The sequence below is a fragment of the Ursus americanus genome, chromosome 14, assembly GCF_024610735.1.
Source record: "Ursus americanus isolate L20-20 chromosome 14, mUrsAme1.1.p, whole genome shotgun sequence".
Taxonomy (NCBI): domain Eukaryota; kingdom Metazoa; phylum Chordata; class Mammalia; order Carnivora; family Ursidae; genus Ursus; species Ursus americanus.
This window is the reverse complement of record NC_142140.1, coordinates 56,923,917-56,943,350: the sequence shown is the minus strand read 5'-3', so window position 1 is coordinate 56,943,350 and position 19,434 is coordinate 56,923,917. Positions and strand designations below refer to the sequence as shown.

The window sequence follows — 19,434 nt, the reverse complement described above, 5'->3', positions numbered from 1 at the left end:
CTAGGTGATGAAAACACCAGAGTGAACAAAACAGAGAAAAGTCTCTGCCCTCAGGGAATTGATATTCCAGTGGGGGAGAGGGAGGGTTAACAAGGTCAAGTGGTGAGCTATGCTGGGGATAAGACAAAGTAGGGTGGGGGTCAGGGAGGGGGATTTTTATTTTAGACAGAGGGTGGTCAGGGAGGGCCTCTCTGAGGAGGTGATGTTTGAGCATAGACCTGGAGGAGATGCAGGAGGGAGCCATGCAGAGATACGAAGGAAGAGCATTCTAGGCAGAGGGCACAGTATATACAAAGGCTCTGAGGCAGGACTGTTACTGGATGATGAGGGATGTGTTTATATATATACACATACACAATTTTTGACAGTAACAGGATTATATTCTTTTTTTAAAAAAAGATTTTATTTATTTATTTGACAGAGATAGAGACAGCCAGGGAGAGAGGGAACACAAGCAGGGGGAGTGGGAGAAGAAGAAGCAGGCTCATAGCGGAGGAGCCTGATGTGGGGCTCAATCCCATAACGCCAGGAACACGCCCTGAGCCAAAGGCAGACACTTAACCGCTGTGCCACCCAGGCGCCCCCAGGATTATATTCTAAATCAAAATTCCTCTATCACTTTTAACAGCTGTGTAGTATTCCATGGCATGAACATAAAGCGATAAACTTAATAAAGCTCCAATTCTATAATGGCCTTCCAAGGATCCCCACCTACTGCTTTATCACACCCTTGTGTAATCTCCTCCAATTGGGTGTGAGTGGGGCCGATGATTCATTTCTAACCAATAAAATTTAGTGAAAGTGATGGAATGTTACTTCCGAAATGAAATAGGTTACATAATATTGTAACTTCCATTTTGCTGTTTCTCTCCCTCCCTCCCTCCATCTCTCTCCCTTCCTCCCTCTTCCTCACTCCCTCTTCCCCTCTCTCTCCTCCCTCTTCCTCCCTTCTTCCCTCTCCCTCCTCCTCCCTCCCTCCCTCCCTCTCTCTCCCCCGTCTTTTCTCTCTCCCTGGCTTTTCTTACCTGCTTGCCCTTTTGGTGAAGGCCACCTGGTAAGACACTGAATGCTGCCAACACGCACCAGGCAGACTTGAAGCCAAGCCTGCCCTGGTCACGCCTTCAGATGAGACCACAACCCAGTTTCTCCTGGAACGTGATCTTGTGAATCCCTGGAGCAAGACACTCAGGTAAGCCATGCCTGGGTGTGGACCCACAGAAACCACGAGTAGTAATGTGTGTTGCTTAAAGCCTCCAAATGTGGGGTCATTTCTTACGCAGCCAGAGGTGACTAAGACAACAGGCAGGATTTCCTCTGTGGGGTCTGTTTCTAGAAGGCGTGGGAGAGAAGTGGAGGGAAAGGCAGAGGCAGAGGCTTACAGGTGGGGCAGGCTGGGAAGCGGTGGTCTGGGGCTCAGAGAGGGGGAGTTTGGGCTTGGGTCACAGGGTGGTGGGAGCCACAGGCGGTCTGGGGCAGCGTGGGATGGGATGAGTCTGGGCTTTGGATTGGCCATTCTGGTCAGGGCTTTGTGGGGCCTGAGCTGTCGGGGTGAGAGCAGGACTGGAGCAGGTGGGGGCCTGGGCCTGGGACCCCAGAAGGCCCCTGTCCCAGCAGCCCTGACTCTGCGATTGCACTCCAGATTTAACATCTGCCTCACCCTCCAACTACCCCCAGATCGCCCTGCCCCGCTCCCTCTGCTGCCCGTGAGAGAGAATGCAATTGTATTTTTATAACTTCTTGTTTTTCCCGAACTGAGTTCCATGTGCACTGGGCTAAATTTAAAATCGGATGGATGTAGGGTGATCATGTTCGCTCTCACTCCCCTTGGAACAAAATGAACGCCTCCATTCAGGTGCTGTATCTCTCAATGCTGGGCGAGGGGTGCTTTCTGGCTGAGGAACTGCAGGGCTGAGTCTGGAAAATTCACATGTGGATCCCAGATGCCTCCTCCCTGAAGCCTGACCCTGACCCCCTCCTTCTGAGCCAGGGGACATCTCTGGGGTCCCCAGTCACAGCCCTGGTTGCCCTGTCCTGGAACCGCCTGTATGTTTGTCACCCCTGTGGGAGTTTGCTTTTGCTGTCCCCTCTGCCTGGCACAACTTCCCCACCCATCGCTAGGGCTGGCTCACCCTTCGGTCTCAGCTCCAGCGTCTCCTTCTCTGGGAAGCCCTCCCTGACCACCTCAGCTCAGAAAGCTGCCCACTCACTTTCTATGCCATCATCGCACATTTTCTTGATACATTTGCCATCTCCTGGAATTCTCTTAGGCTCATGACAGCACGTCATTAAGTACAATTATGGGAACTGGACTTCGTCTGCCCATCCCTTTCAACTTCTCGGTCGCCCTCCCCAGATTATTCATTTACCACTTAGTAAACATGTTTTAAGTGGCTACTGCACTAGACCGTGTATCTGATGATTCCCAACCCTGTGTGCATATTAGAATCAGCTGGGGAGCTTTTAACTCCGACCACCACCTTCCACCCCGCCCACCCCTTACAACCTGGGAGATTCTGAATTACTGCGTCCGAAGCTGGGGGCGGGGTACATGATTCGAATATGTCACTGCCGGGTAGAAGGTTCCAGGCTTCCTCATGCCCCACAGGGCTGTGCTCACTGCTGCCACCAGGTCTTTGCCAAAGCCAGGCCTCTGCCCGAGACACCTTCCCACTTCTGCCCCACCTATTTAAATCCTCCGAGACTTTCTCTCTTCGTTATAATAATTTATTTTTAATTTTGAAAAAAGTAAAAAAAAAAAGTGCAAAGATGAATTTAGCAAACACCTGTGTATCTTCCAGCCAGGACTGACAATGAAGGGTTAACACCTGTCCTATTTGCTGCAGGTCCTTTTCATCTTGTAAGAAGCAAACAAAACATTAGGACTAAGGAGGAGGTCTCTTGTGAGCCCCACTTCCCTTCACACAGTCCCATATGCTCGTGTGAGCCCCTCACACGCACAGCCGTGAACAGTGACTAGGCTTATTTGTGCATTAAAAATATGCATTAATGTACTCATACGGTGTATAGAATTCTGCAACTTAATTTTTTTCTCCTCAAAAAAATTTTTAATTTTTATTTATTTATTTAGAGAGAGCGCGTGAGCAGGGGGTGGGGCAGAGGAAGAGGGACAGAGAGAATCTCAAAGCAGACTCCATGCTGAGCATGGAGCCCATTGTGGGGCTCGATCTCTCGACCCTAAGATCATAACCTGAGCCAAAATCAAGAGCCAGACACTTAACCGACTGGGCCACCCAGGCTCAACATTTTGTTTTTGACTGGCTGGGTTCCAACTAAAGCCACACCACATGCAGCTCTGTGACCCTGGGAAAGTGACTTAACCTCTCTGTGCCTCAGTTCCCTCATCTAATATAGGGGTTCTCTATTGCTGAATAACAAAATACTTCAAAACTTAACAGTTTAAAAAGACAAACCTGGGGCTCCTGGCTGGCTCTGCTGGTGGAGCGTGTGACTCTGGATCTCTGGGTTGTGGGTTCGAGCCCCACGCCAGGCGCAGAGATGACTTAAAATCTGTAAAAAAAGAAAATAAATAAGACGGCGAACCCCTTGCAGGTCCAAGAACAAGAGAGCCCGAGAGCCTTCCCGCCCTAGCCTTAGAAGGCACACGCTGTTGCTTCTGCCTTATTCTGTGATGAAAACAAGCCGCCAAGTCCAGCCTGCCCTCAAGGAGAGGGGAATCAGGTTCTGCCTCTTGAAGAAACTGTGAAGAACTCACGGACATATTTTCAAGCTGCCGCATGCCGTAAACACACACTCATTTTCGGGTGGCTTTCTAAGAGATGTTCTGTGTCATCATAACTAAAATGCTTAGCATGGCATCTGGCACATAGTAGGTGCTCAATGCTGGTGAGAAATTACATTGTATAGATCTAATTATTTCATTGTTGACTGCTCTACACTGTTCCATCACATGGATACGCATTTTTATTTACCCGTTCTCCTCTTGACGGACTTTTAGGTTAATTCCTGGTTTTAATATTCCAAACCGTGCTGCTGAGAACAGCCTTTACACATCCCCCTATGGGCTCGGCAAAGTACTTCCCTGAGGACGGTGACTAAAGATGGGTTCTCTGGGGCATTGCCTGTGTGCACTCAGGAAACACCACCCCCTCCCCCAACATCTCCATCCGTCCCCCAGACAGCAGCTCACCAGAGTTCGTGCCTCAGGGCCTTTGCACGTACTGTTGCTCTGCCTGGACCGCTCTTCCTGCAGATATCCAGGTGGCCCCCTACTCACCTCCTTCAGGTGTCTGCTCGAATGTTGCCTCCTCAGAGATGCCCTCCATGAACACTCCGTCCCTCGGGTAACCCGTTTCCTGTTTGGTCAGGGAACTTGTCACCTGCTATTATATCATGCAGTTTATTAGGTTGTTTATTAGATCGTCTTCCCTGCTGGCATGTCGGCCCCACAAGGACAGGCAGTTCTGTCTGTCTTCTGCCCCCCGCATCCCCAGCGCCCAGAACAGCGCTGGCACATAGTGAGCTTCTAGCAGATACTGCTGAGGGGGCACCAGGCTTGGGTGTGGCTGTCCGGGGTCCTGAGACATCTCTTTCCCACGGGTTCCATCCGGCGCTCCCCCAAGCTAACATCGAGGCCTCAGCAGGATGGTCTCCTTCTGGAGGCTCCAGAGGAGAACCCACTTCCTTGCTCTTTCCAGCTTCTAGAAGCTTCCTGCACTCCTTGGCCCACGGCCTTCTTCTCCAACTTCAAAGCCAGCAAGGGCTGGTCAGGTCTTTCTCAAACCGTGTCAGTGGGGCTCTTTGCTTCTGTTGTCACTTCGCAGACTCTGGTGCTCCCACCTCTCTCTTGTTCCAACCCCTGTGATGGCAGTGAGCTCACCTGGCTAACCCAGGATCACCTCCCCAGCTCAAGACTCTTAATCCAATCCCATCTGCAGAGTCCTTTTTGCCATCGCAAGGTGACCTATGCACAGGTTCTGGGGATTACAATAGGGACATCATTGGGGTGGGGCATCATTATTCTGCCAACTACAAGAAGACGCGGACATGGATATGTTCATTCATGCTGCAAACACATATTGAGCGCCTCCTGTATGCCAAGCTGTTCGAGGTCCCAGAGACACAGGGGAACAAGGCAGACCATCACTCCAGCTTCGCGGAGCCCAAATTCTAGTGAAATGGGCAGACAGGAACACGATCAGTGAAGCAAAGAATCTGGTGTTGGCTGTCAGGGAGGGTCTGCCCGAGAGGGTGACGCCTTGGCTCCCGGCCCTAGAACCTTGCGGCCAGCCTCGCCCAGGTGCTGCCTGCCCCCCGTCACACACAGAGGACTTCAGGGGGTGCTCAGCAGGGTATGAAATAACCTCAAACCCCATCAGCAAAGACTCCACTTAAATGTCATTTCCATCTTTCTCAAGTCTCAGTTGGGTCTGGGGGCATCTTCCACCCGCTTGCCCCGCCGCGTGCCACGGGACCGCTGTTCTGAAGCCTGCCGTAACCAGTGAGATTCGGAGTAAATTGTGTTTTCAGTTATCTTCAATCTATGACGAGGACGCTGATTTTTCTTTCACCTCTGTGATTAAAAAAAGAAAAAAAGACTTTTAGAAACCAATACATGTATGGATGCTCCGATGTGAGTGGGTTTCAGGGAAAATATTAATTAAACCATCATGGATACAGGGACATGTGAGATGGAAGAAACCACTGGCAAGGTTTGGGAAATGGGACCTGTCTGTCTTACAGATGGGAAAGCAGATGCCCAGGAAGGGGAAGGACTTCCCATGACCACCACCCACCGGTGGGGTGAAGATCTTTCTCCAGGAAGGGAGGAGAGGTGGGGGGCAGAAAGTATTCCATCCTCTCCACCCCCTTACTAATCTGTGAACAGGAGTCTCCCCCAACTTCCTTACCCTCAGCTAATGAGAAGATGAGGCTCTATGATGATTTCCAGCTCATGCAAAGGTCCTGGGGCAGAACCTGCCTGCCATGATGGAGGAACAGTGAGGAGACCTGCGTGGCTGGAGCAGAGTGAGTGAGGGGGAGAGAGGGAGGAGGGGAGGGCAAGGAGGGGAGGCAGCACTTTGTGCAGGGCCTTGGGGACCATGGGGAAGGATTAGGCTTTTACCCCTAGGGAAGTGGGAGCTCTGGAGGGCCTTGGGCAGAGGAGGGCAGGACCTGACTTGGGTGCTCATGGCGTCCTCTGGTGGCCTCTGGGAGAATGCACTGAAAGGGAGGGCAATGGTTGGGGGAGACCAGTCCCAGCTGTCACTCACTCTCTGTGTGTCCCCAGAGGGAATTCCCTCTCTGTGGGCTCAGTTTTCTTATCTGGTAAAGAAGGACCGTAACAACGCCTTCCTCCGGGGCCACGGCAGGGACTCTGAGATAATGTGCAGAAGGTGCTTGTCGCCCCAGATTCTGGCTGGTGTGGGGCTGCTGAGTTATTATTTTATGGTGTCAGGGTTCTGCTCACACAGCCTCAAGGTGGGAGGATGAGGTCAGCCGCACCCCCAGCTCAGGCCCCGATGAAGTCAGTTAGTCAGGGGGGTGGGTGTGAGGACCGCGATAGAAATAGATTTCCCACCTGTGCCCTGTGCCTCCAGAAGACGTGAGGATGAGCAAACAATGGGAGCGTCACATATCCCAGGCTGTCAGGTGCAATCCCCAGCACACCTCGCTGCCCAGGAGCTCCCTCCTGCAGGAAGCGCTCCTGGATTGCCTTGACCCTTTGGGGTTTTGCAGGCAGCTGTCACGGGGGAGGATCTCAGGGAAATAGCGAGGACCCCAGAGAGGCTGGCCAGACCAAGCTATGAGAGGGAAAGGTAGAGAGGACAGCAGGAGTGCCCCAAGGGTGAAGGAAGGTGCTGAGCTGGAGACGAAGTCAGGCAGGTCTGGGTCTGAATTCTGGCTCTTGCTTTGTGACTCTGGAGAAGTCTTTTCTGGGCTCCATTTTCTCAGCCACAAAGTGGAGAAATAAGTCTCCTTAAGGTGCTTAACAAGTATTTACTAAGTACCAGGGACACAGCAGTGAGCCAGGCAGAACCAATTCTGCCCTCCCGGGGCCTCCCAGGCCAGTGGGGGCAATGGACGCTTCACGGGGTTGCTAGAATACAGGCTGGTCATGGATTTGCCTGAGGGTGCCCGGGGCTCTGAGAACCCCAGAGGAGGCCCTGATTCAGCTTGGGGCTGCGGTGATCGGGGAGCAGCTGCTTTCTCAGATGATCCCTGGGGAGTGAATGGTTCTCCAGGAGGGGAAGGGAAGGGAAGGGAAGGGAAGGGAAGGGAAGGGAAGGGAAGGGAAGGGAAGGGAAGGGAAGGGAAGGGAAGGGAAGGGAAGGGGAGGGGAGGGGAGGGGAGGGGAGGGGAGGGGAGGGGAGGGGAGGGGAGGGGAGGCGAGGCGAGGCAAAGAGGTAAGGAAGAATGGCTGGCAGCAGGCTCAGCCCTGACAAAGGTCTGCAGGGAGGGGAGGGGAAAGATGTGAGAGGAGCTCTGAGTGACTGGGGGCTCCCTGCAGGAGAGCGCCTGATGCGATTGTCCGGGGTCATCGGGCAGATCATACAAGAAACTCCTCCCAAGGGCCTGGCTCACAGCAGCAGTCCCAGTTTCTAGGCTGTGAGCTTGCTGAGGGCAGGTGAGGGCAGGGACTGTCCTCGGCTGCACCCCCAGCCAGCACAGCGCCTAGCACACAGTGGGTGCTCTTTTTCCAGATGACAAAGTTGTGGCTCAGGGAGCAAGTCATTTGTCTAGAGGAAGACAGCAGGTAACTGGCAGAGCAGGGATTTGAACCCATCGAGTAAAGTCTTACTGACTGAATAAGTCATTATGGGTTCACAGTAGGGCTTTACATCCACCTCATTTGTGGCTGCCTTTTGTGTTGGGATTGGGACTCAGGTCCTGATTTTCACAGTTCCTGTGGATCCTCCGACTCAAATTCCATCTCTCGCCTGCCCACCAGCTCCAACCAACCCAGTCATTATGCGCTAATTGCTGTTTTCATACCTTTAAGCCTAAGCCTTGGCCCATGGCATTCCCTCTTTCTGAAACACTCTCCTTGTTGCCAAACTACTTTCTCCTGGCAAACTCCTATTCAACCATCAAAACCCAACGTCCCTCCTCCATGTAGCTTACTGGGACCCTCCCAGGTAAACTCCTTCTCCCTTCTGCTCCCTGAGTTCTGGGACCTCCCTTTGCTGGGAGCATCTGCCTGGAGCTCTGCTTCCCCAAGGCTTGAGGCCCAGTTCTGGAGGATGAGGCCGCACGGGGTCCCTGATCTCCCAGCACAAAGCTGGGCACTCAAAGGGATAGAGGGCGGTTTTTAGGTTTTTATTCTGGAGGTCTGTGAATCTATGGAACTTCTTTCCTGACTCGTAGCTCCCGCCCTCCACACACATAACCCCGGCATACCTGCTGTGAGGGGCTCTGGAGGAGATGTCCTTGCTGGATCCACAGGTACCAGAAGCTGGAAAGTCTGGGGACTTCAGGCACAGCTTGATCAAAGTGCCTCGGAACTCACTCTCCATCTATGACTCAGCTCTACTGTTGCCCCCCATTGGGTTCTGGGTCGAGAGGACCTATTTGTCAGACTGGTCCTTAGCAGAGCCCAGCTGGTGTTTCCCATCTCCAGACTCCTCTCCTGTAAGTCCAGATCAGGTCGCAGGGCTGGCTGCCCTTGGCTCACACTGAGTCACGTGCGGTAGCGGTGCTCTCAGGGACCCGCATCTCCATGGCTCCCGCAAACACCGCTCTCTGTCGGCACGCTCTCGCTGCCCGGAGCCCGCGTTCCTGGGAGCAGCCCTCGGCCGATCTGCTTGAGAGTTGGAGGGACACCCCAGCTCCCTTGCGCTTGGGCTGGAGCAAAGCTGGGGTGTAGTCTACACTGTGTCCCAGAGGTCCTCAGCAAGACAGCCTCAGGTGCCGTAGGCGACAGCTGCCTTGCCCGCCACACACAACGTATTGGCCGCCTCCCTTCCTGGCCAGCTTTCCGCCCCCTCCCTGAGCGAAGCAGCCCTCGAGGCAAGGTTTTGGCTGCAAATAGTTCATCTGGGAGGTTGTGGTGATTTAAAAATGTGCCCACAAATCCTGCGACACTCCTCCTTTCAAAAAGTGAAGCCTGATTCCCCTCCTCTGGCATGTGGGCTGGATGGAGTGACTCACTTCTAACAAACAGAATATGGCAGAAGTGACAGTGTGTGACTTCTGAGATGGAAACGTAAAGGAACATGGCTTCCTCCTTGCTCTCCCGCGCCGTCTCCCGCTCATCGCCCATTCTGGGGAAGGCCAGCCACCATGTTGGAAGGACACTCAAGCAGCCCATGGGGATGCCCATGTGGCAAAGGGCTGCCCCCCCCCCCCGCCACCAGCAGCCCTGCGTGGGAGCCAGCTTGGAAGCAGAGCACAGGCAAGGATGGGTACATCTTGCCAGCCACCCGATACATCTCACGGGAACACACAGGCCACATCCAGCCTCGTGTCTGCCCCGTAGCAGAGACGTCTAAGAGCATCTTGCATTGAAAGGGCTTAGATAAAGGGAAACTGCCAGGGATAGGAGTGGGGATAGAATAGCCACCTTTCCCTTAGCATCAAGAGTGAGTTTTCTATCCCACTCTGGTGCCTCCTACCCCCACCTCTCTGACCCCCTTCACCCAGGCCACTGTCCTTCAGCCCCAGGGGAATGCCAGGTGTGAGGAGGCTACAGACCCCCCCACCTGCCATGCCTAAGGGCTCTGGCCACATCATCCTTCCTTCCATTGGATCTTTGCACATACCATGGTCTGCCTCCCCGCAGGACCTTTGCACATCCTCCCCACCCCGAAATCTCCTCCTGCTTCACCTCCCCTCGCTGAAGCCCACACATCTGATGAATCTCAGGTTTAATGTTGCCTTCCCTGGACACCTATCTCCTCATCCCCACCCATGTCGGCTCTCCCTGTCAAAAGCCCTCGCAATTACTCGTTCTTCACCTTTTTTCTCTCTCTTTTGGCATGATCTCAGATTTACAGAAAAGTCGCAAAGACAGCATAAAGAGCTCTCTGCTCTTCACCCAGCTTCCCCTAACGTTAGAACCTTACACAACCGCAGTGCATCTGTCCAAATTAGGAAACCGACCCCGGGCACGATCTTGAACTAAAACTCCAGACCTCATCGGGATTTCTCCCGTTTGCCCAGGAATGCCTTTTTCTCTGTTCCAGGATCCAGCATGGGACCTGCATGGCCTGAGCCCTCGCTGCCTTTGGGACCTGTGTCATTACAATTTGTAAATGATTGCATTGGTCCTTTTTCATGCCCCCACACCTCCCCCCCCCCCGAGTCAGTTCCATGAAGGTGGCGAGTTTTGTCCATTTTGCTCCCTGGTGGGACCTAGCATGTGCTCAGTAACCCTATGTGGAATGCATGAGGGCCCTGGGAGGTGCCCAGAGGGGGAGAGGCCGGGGCACCGACTTCGCCGCCGGGGTCCCGAGACACCCGGGGACTTTCTATAGGGTATGGTAACAGTCTGCGTGGGTTGACCCAGCCAGTCCCCCGATTCCACACAATTCAGCGTGGATGGGACATCGATAGCCCCAGTTAATGGAGAGAAGGAACAGACGACAGACAGACGGAGTCCCTCGGCCGGAGCCTGAAATCGTGCTGGGTGTGTGACTCTGGGCAGAACCCGCTCCTTCACGGAGCCCTCTTGCCGCTAAGCTGAGGAGCGCAAGGAGGGATCTGACGGCGGGGGTAGAGGAGGCGAAGGTGTGGCAATGCCTCCTTGAGAACCTAGGAGAAGACTCTGTCAGCAGTGAGGGGGAGGGGAGGTCGGGGGCAGGGCACCATGGGCGGGTCTGGCAGAGCCTGTGAGAGCCGCTGCATTTTGGAGCAGGCACTGATCTGAGCAGGGGGCTGGGACCTTGGGAGTTGGGTCAGTCTGGGCCCTGGGGGAGGGCAGCTCCTTTGTGGGGGGGGGGGTGACACAGCCCTGTAGGGAAGCAGGTGGCCTGAGCGGACCTGCCTGCAGAGACAAGGGGCCCGGGGTGAGGAGGGAGGTGTGGAAGTCACAGCCAAATTTGGCTCAGCACCAACTGTGTCCCCAACTCTGTCCTTGACCCTTCTTTTCCCTTAACTTGTCCTCAACTCTGACCATCTCCCCAAACAGCTGGTTTCCATATCTTCCCAAAGACCCTCCACAATTGCCTCCACCCCCATTATCTCTCCCAGGGAAAGGCAACTCAGCCAGGTCCCCACACCCTGGCTCTGCCTGCTGTCCACCCTTCTCAGGACCCTCCAACATCTCCTACTCCACCCTATGGGGTACAGTTGGGGTAGGGCATCACAGGGTACCCCCTCTTTCCCTACATCCCCTCCTCCCTGGCCTACCAGCTCCAGTATTGCCCACTGCTGTCTACCCCAGGCTGGCTACTAGAGGAATTTCCCAATACCCTAGTCTCTCTCGGGCTCTAACACACTCCATGGCTCTCCATTGCCCTCAGGATGAAGTCCGGAATTTTATCCCCAGCCTCTGATGTCCTGAGGATCCCTATGGTCTGATCAGGACACGGTTTCCTGTCTGCCTCCAGAACTTCCCAACCTCTGTACCCTTGTCAGGAGACTTCCCTTTCTGGAGCGCCTTCCCTCCATCAACACATCCCTCTTTTCCACGATGTCCTTATGCCTCCTTCTCATAGCCGGGGAGCTCTGGGCCAGAGCTAAACACCTCCCCAAATAATAACAGCTGGTCCTCATGCTGGGCACTCACAACGGGTTAAACACTTTTCTGCATCCTCTCGGCCAATCTCTGCAACTACCCCAAAACATGGATATCATGCATCTGACTCACCGACGAGGAAACAGAGGCTCAGAGAGGACCTATGATTTGCCCACAGTCTGCAAGCCAAGAATAAAAAGGGCTCTCCTTCCCACCTCTTCCCTGGCGAACTCTCACTCTTTCTTAAAGTCTCAGCTCAGTTGTCACCTCCCCTGGAAGCCTTCCCGGATCCCCAGTGGGGTCAAGTGACCAGTGTGGGCTCCCACAGCTGCCTGTGTGGTCCCCATCACAGCCGTGTCGCTGCTGCCTGGCCTTTTGTGGAGGCGGTCGGGATAGGCACGTGTGCCGCCACGCTGTGTCCTCTGAACGCGGTGCTGGGGCTGCACCCATCTTCCCGATGAAGCCCCCCGAGGCTCGGAGAGCTGAAGTTTCCTCCTGCCAGGAACGACGGGGACTCAAGATCCGCAGAGGCAGCAGCGGCTCCGGCCACCGCCTTCGGAGCCGCACGCACCTGCCCGCACCCGCGGTTGGTCTCCGCGCCTCCCACGCGCCGGCGGCCGGTGGCTGCGCGGCTGCCACTTGTAAATCCGGCCTCGGCTGCGGCCCAGGCGCTCCTCCGCTCCGCTGCTGCTGCGGGGGCGGCGCGGGCCGAGAACTGAAATTGCTGTAGCGCCTTCCCGCCCCACCTTCCTTCTGCCTCCCGGTTAGAGGGGCCTGCGACCCTGACCCTAAGCGGAGCCCGTGACCCGGGATGGAGGAGCCCCCGGCGTTCAGTGCCCTCGGGAAGGGTCCCTGAGACGTCCAGGCCTGGGCTGCGGTGCGGGCACGGGCAAGGTTCGCCCCTCCTCCCGTGCCCTCCTGGGCCTGCCCAGCCCCATAGGAGGGGGTCTTGCGGGCTTAGGCGCTAGGCGGCCGAAGGGCGGGGGACACAGACGGATCGCAGCACCTGGGAGTTAGCCTGGGCTTGGGGCGAGGGAGGGGGGATTCTGGCCCCCGCGTCGGGTCTCCCAAAGCGCCCGGAGTTCGCGGGGAAGCCGCCAGGGGAGCGAGGAGGGCTTCCTGGAGGTTCTAGGAGCACAGGCTCCCCCCACTCATCTCCCACGCCCCACCACCGTGGTCCCATTGCGCAGACGCAAGACAGAGGCCCAGAGAAGCGGGTCGCTTGTTCCGGGTCACACAGCCCAGCGGGGTGTGAGGCTGATCTCGGGGTGCAGGTGATGCTGGAGGCCTCTAGGGTGACTTGGACCTGGGGACCCTGCCCCTGCACGCAGATGTCGCGCGCTCCGGCCACCCATTCGCGAGAAAGAGAAGGCGCGGCGGCCCGGGCTGCGCGCAGAACACGCCCCCTGCCGGGCACGGCCGGAACCCGCGCAGCCGAGACCCGGCTCCGGACGGAGATCTCATTCCCGCTGAGCCCCCACTCCCGCTGGAGCGCCGAGCTCCAGGCCAAGCTCCGACACTCGCTGAGTGCCCCTCCATCCCTGCTAACCCCCCAGCCCTGGATATAGCCCTGGATATAGCCCTTTATTCCTGGTTGAGCCCCAATTACGCGTTGAAACCCTGACCCCAGGTAGAACCCCCTGCTCTATTCTTTACTGGTTCAGCCCCAGGCCCACTGGGGAGACCTCAGGGATGTTGGGGCCACCCAGAGGAGCTGTACACGTTACGGACAATTCAGACTGCCCCAGGTTCTGATTCCACTTCTGCCACGACCTGGGGCAGGTCACTTGCTTCCTCTGAGCCTCAATTTCATCATCTGTGAAATGGGACTCCTGTATCACAGGGTACCTTTGAGGTTTTGGGGAGTTAATCCATGTTAAGTGCCAGTGGTGACTGGCACATACGAGGTGCTCAATAGGGGCGCCTGGGTGGCTCAGTCAGTCAAGTGTCTGACTTTGGGTCAGGTCATGAGCTTGGGGTCCTGGGATCAAGCCCCAAGTATGGCTCCTTGCTGAGTGGGGAGTCTGCTTCCCCTCTCCCTCTGTCCCTCCTCTGCCCCTCCCCTTGCTTGCCCTCTCTGTCTCTCTTCCTGTCTCTCTCTCTCAAATGAATAAATGAAATCTTTTTTTTAAAAAAATGATCCATAAAAACCAGTTCTAATAATGTTACTACCAGGTAAGCTGCTGGGCACTTGGTAAAAAAAAAAAAAAACACAGACACACACAAACAGCTTTAGGGGGTGCCTGGCTGGCTCAGTGGGTAGAATGTGCCACTCTTGATCTCGGGGTTGTGAGTTTGAGTCCTACTTTGGGTGTAGAGATTACTTAAAAATAAAACCTTTTTTAAAAATTTAAAAGGGGGGCGCCCGGGCGGCTCAGTCGTTAAGCGTCTGCCTTCAGCTCAGGTCATGATCCCAGTGTTCTGGGATCGAGCCCCGCATCGGGCTCCCTGCTCCGCTGGAAGCGTGCTTCTTCCTCTCCCACTCCCCCTGCTTGTGTTCCCTCTCACTGGCTGTCTCTATCTCTGTCAAATAAATAAATAAAATCTTTTAAAAAAACTTTAAAAGGGCTCGTGGGTGGCTCAGTCGGTGAAGCATCAGACTCTTGGTCTCAGCTCAGGTCTTGATCTCAGGGTCTTAAGTTCACCCGCATTGGGTTCCGCGGTGGGCGTGAGCCTACTTTAAAAATTTTTTTTAAATAAAATAAAATAAAATAAATCCAGCTCTATAAAAAACATGTGTGTTTTGTACACCACACAATTCGCCCATTTAAAACACAATTCAGCAATTTTGGTATATTACATTATTCATTTTCTAAAATTGTGGTAAATATGTAACAAAGTTTACCATCATAACCATTTTTAAGTGTACAATTCAGGAGGTGTTGAGCACACTAATATTATTGCAACCGTCCTCACCATCCATCTTGAGAAACTCTCCATCATCCCCAACACAACTCTGTCTGCGTTAAACACTAACCATTCTCTCTCCCCGGTCCCCTGGTCACCTCTATTCCACTTTCTGTCTCTGTGGATTCAGGCAATACTTGTCCGCTTATGACTGGCATCTTAAACGTATGTTTTCAAGGTTTATCCAGGTGGCATGATCAGAACTCCCTTCCTTTTATGGCTGAAGACCATTCCAGGGTATGGATGGACCAGCTTTTGTTTATCTGTTCATCTGTTGATGGACAATTGGGTTGCTCCCCCCTTTCGGCTGCTGTGGGCAATGCTACTATGGACATCATGCAACTATCTGTTAACTCCCTGCTTTCAGCCTCTTCGGGTACACACCTAGGAGGGGAATTGCGGGCTCACATGGTAATTTCGCTTTTTGAGGACCCACTGAACTTTTCCACGATGGCTGCCCCTTTTCGCGATCGATCCCACCACAGCGTACAAGCGGTCTCATTGCTTCGCGTCCCTGTGGGTTATTTGTTATTTGTCCTCCTCGGCGGACCCATGGGCCTTCCTAGTCCCATGCCTGCAGATGCAAACAACAGGTGCTCAGAGAGGTGAGCACAAGCGGGGAGATCAGGAAAAAGCGCGGTTTGAACCCACCTGGGTCACACTCCACCCACGCCCACCCTGCGCTCACGGAAACCATTTGCTGTGGTTTGATGCGATGGTAAAACCAGTTCGCTCAGCGTCTCTGGCCTCATGAGCTAACCTGACCCAGAGAAGGGGTCTTCGCAGTTTGGGGCGGAGGCAGGAAGAGATGGAGCGCTAGCCGTGGGTCTCAACGGGGTGACTGTGCCCCCTAGGGGACACTTGGCAATGATTAGAGACATTTTTAATTGCTGGGACCTGGAGGCGGGCGGGGGCGCTGCTGGCACCCAGTGGGCGGGGCCAGGGATGCTGCTCGACACTCCCTAAGGCCCAGGATGCGCCCGCAGCAGGAACATAGGACCTGGACACCAGGCGTGCAGAGGATGAGTCGTCCTGGACTACGGAGAGGGCAGGACCTGGCTGGGGGCAAGAAGAGGTGGGATGAGCACTGCTGGGTTTGAATCCTGGCCCTGCCACCTGTGTCTGTATGTCCTCAGGCAAGTCACTGCCCCTCTCTGGGCCTCAGTTTCCCTCTCAGAAACGGAATAAAGAGACATTTCATTTATTTTTTGCCTCATGAGCAAAATCCTGTGCTGGGGCTGTGTGTGTTCCGAGCGCGCACAGCAGGAACTCCACAAACACTTGTTGTCTGGTCTGCTCTGGCCTCCCCTGGCCCTAGCTGAAACTGGGACCCAGAGCTGGGCTGCAGGGAGGAAACTGAGCAGCAGGGGAGCTGGGAGCCGCTCCTGGGCCCCGTTCCCAGGACTCACAGCTGCATCCTCCTGGGGGGGTGGGGCAGCTGGCCCAGCCACCTCACCCGCCGGCGGCCAGGAGGCTCCTGCATGTTCTGCCGGCTCATTCCCACGGAAATCGAGGCTGGATCTGGGAGTGCCCTGGTGGGGTTTCCAGGGTCTGTCCACCTAGGGAGTGCCTCAAACCTCCCCTGAGAATTTACCTGAGCCCGGGGAGATTTATCTTCAACCTTGCATCAGATTCAGCCCATCTGGGGCTACAGGAACCTGTATTTTTTAAGGGGCTCTCAGGTGATTCTGATATAAAGGGTTCTGAGGGGCTGTACTTTAAGAAACACGCTTCGGCCCCAGTTGCTTTACCCAGGTGGGTAAAGTGAGTCCCCGAGGGAGGAAGGGGCTTGCCCAGGGCCAGAGTTGGTCTGTTTTTCTTTTGGGCTCTCTCAGTCTCTTTCTGCCTGCCCCCTCCCCACCGGGTCTCTCTGTTTTTGACTCAGGATCTCCTTCCTCTCCTTTCTTTGGCTCACGCCCCCCCCCACCCCCAACACCGCATCCGGCCCATTTCACGATTCCGGAGGAATCCCCCGAGCTGTTTGGCTCCGCCCCAGACCCCGCCCCCTCCTGATGACTTGCTTTCATTGGCCTCTTCGTACACAGCCGGCACTGCCATTGGCCTATTCCACGCCCTCCGCCCGCCCCCCCCCGTCGTCCCCTCTCAGGTCTTTTCCGCGCGGGCGGGGGCGGAGCGGGCGCGGCGGGGCAGCGTCGGGGGGCGGGGCAATTGGAAGGCGTGGTCAAGCTTCCCTCCCCGCCCCGCCCCGTCCAGTCCCTTCCCAGTCCTCCCGCGCGAGTCCCGCGGCAGCCGCAACGGCCCCTCGGAGGCTGCTGTACGGAGCCCCGACGGTCGGACCGACGGACAGGCCCCGGAGAGCAGGTGAGGAAGCGATGCCGGGGCGCGCCCCCATCTCGGCGAACCTGGGGGGACCACCTGGACGCCCTGTCTCTCTCGGCCGCATGCCCCTGCACCCGCTGCCTGTCCGTATTCCTGCCTGAGTTTCCCTCTGTTTCTCCCTTTCCCTCTGTGTCCCCGTCACTCTCCTGCTGTATGGGTTAGGGGAAGACAGAGGGGTCTGAACTGCCCTCCCAAGCGTGGGGCTGTGCTCTGGGACCAGCGTCCGCCCACCCCCATGGGGACTCGGATGGACTCTGCCCCTTTCACCGTGGAGGGTGCCAGGTGCTAGGGCCAGATGCCCAGATTCCAAAGTCGGGAAGGCATTCCAGGTGGTGGGCAGCCTGGCCAAAGGTGTGGTGATGGGAATGTGTGTGGCTTCTGGCTAGTCGAGGCGGCAGGAAGAGCCATGGCCAGGCCCACCCAGACTGGCCACCTGGGAGCTCCCCAGTGGCCTGAAGCCTTGGCCTCAGTTTTGTCAGCTATGAATTGGGACTGTAGCTGCCGAGGTAATTGGCGGGTGACCTGACCTAGATCTGTGTGCATCACCACCTCCTCTACCCCTGGGGTCTTTCCTGGAGGAGGGACAGCCCCAGCTGTAAACAGGCCTCCGAGGTTGCTTCCTGAGCATATCTGAGCCCAGCCAGGGGAGTGGCATGCCCTGGGGGGGCCACGGCGGGGTGAGGCAGTTCAGCCTAGTGGTTGTGGAGTTCAGACCCTGCAATCAGACTGGTAGGCTCTTATGCCGCCACTCAGCGTGCTACCCAAAACGAGTGATGGGGTTCTCTGAGCCTCAGTGTCCTGTCGGTAGAATGGGAAGGGACATAACTCCCTGGGGGAGAGGGCTGCTTCCAGGTTAAATGCAGAAATGTGGGCCTTGCAGGTCTCCTCCTGGCCCTCCCTCACTCCCCTTCCCTCACCTGCTCCAGCCATACCAACCTCCGCGTTCCTCCGACATGCCAGATATGGTCCTGCCCGAGGGCCTCTGCATGGGCTGTTCCTTCAACTGCCATGCCAGGTCCATGGGCACTGACTTTAAAACATAACAAGTTGCCTAGATGGGCTGGGCCAAGGGACTGCCAGGCAAGGGCTGGGCAGCTGGGAGGAGCTGAGAGGGGCCGGCCGAGGGACGCTGTACCTATGGAAACCAGAACAAAGAGTTGTCGCCCCAGACACACAAACACCTGGGCTGTGCTTCTCCCACTTGGAAGGCCTGGTGGCCTGGCATGCTGGCAGTAGGTGAGTGCCCAGACCACTGGAGGGCTGCTAGTGGGGGGCTTGAACCCTGCTCTGATGAGGGTGGGAAGTCCCTAAGTGAATAGATGAGTCAGACAGGTGCAGGTTGGGAACCCTATGGTGTCCCCTCCTGCTGTGTGGCCTTGGGCAGGTCAGATGGTCTCTGAGCCTGTCTCCTCATCTGAGGCCTGGGTAGGACAAGAGCCTTTCGGTTGCTTGGTGATCTGATGTGGTGGGTTTAAGAGGCTTCAGTGTCCCTGTCTGTTTAATGGGGCCAGGGGAGGGTGCCTGAGGACAAAGCTCCAGCTGTTGTGCCGGAAGTGTCCCCGCCCAGAGGCAGATGCTGAATAATGGCTGAAGCTTGTCCGGGTACAGCCCCAGGTGGTAGAGACATGGGGGGGGGGGTTCCACAGCCCCAGTTGTTAGAGACATGGGGGGAGTTTCCACAGCCCCAGGTGGTAGAGGTGTAGAGGCAGGGGAGGGGGGTCCTAGAGATGCGCAGGCCTGGGCCAGTGACACAGCATGTGCACCTCCCCTGGGCACCCCTCACCCCCACCCCCACCTGAGCTTTCCTGGAAGCTCCTCTGGCCAAGGCCTTGGGATCTTCCAAGTCTCTGTTCTCCAGGCCTCAACTTCCACTTCTGTCCAATGCGGTAGTGGAAGTTGGGGAGCATTTACCTGGGGGAGCCCCCACTCCAGAGGAGCTCTTGCTGCACTATGATGTGAACTTGGGCTATCTCTGTCTCTCTCTGGGCCTCAGTTTCCCTGGCTGAACAGTGCGGCCTTTGGATGAGCTCTCAGACTCTACGCCCCTCTGGTGCTGGAGGTCGTTTATTCACTCAACAGGTTCTGACCACCTACTGTGAGCCAAAGCCTGGGGAAGGGTGCCTCCGACACAGCACTGACCAAGGCTGAGCCGGTGCCCTCCCTCACTTTGCTCACAGATTGGACTTGGGAAACCCAGGTGATCATCCAGAAATATCATTATGCTTCATTGTAACTGCACGAAGATGATGGAGAGACAGATGGATGTGGAAGGCGGTTTAGATGGGGGATCTGGGAGGGACTCCTGAGGCGGTGACATTTGAGCTGAGGCCTGAATGACAAGAAAAAACAGCCATGTGGAGACCTGAGGGGAAGGGCATTCTAGTCAGAGGACAGAGCCCATGCAAAGGCCCTGGGGCAGGCCTGGGCCTGGAGTTTTGGAGGAACAGTGAGGAGACCCATGTGATGGAACAGAGTGAGTGGGGGGAAGAGAGCAGAGGGGGTGGGGTGGGGGTGGGGGCAGGTCACGCATG

The 19,434-nt window shown here is 55.8% G+C and overlaps 1 protein-coding gene across 1 annotated transcript in view; it reads left to right on the top strand.

The window, feature by feature from the left end:
• The first annotated feature begins 16,772 nt into the window (after positions 1-16,772).
• The window catches only part of TIPE1 (TNF alpha induced protein 8 like 1), a 14,467-nt gene continuing 11,805 nt past the window's right edge, over positions 16,773-19,434 (top strand). The window contains exon 1 of the mRNA XM_045804332.2: positions 16,773-16,885. The gene's annotated coding sequence lies outside the window, so the exon portion shown is untranslated. The remainder of the gene's footprint in view (positions 16,886-19,434) is intronic.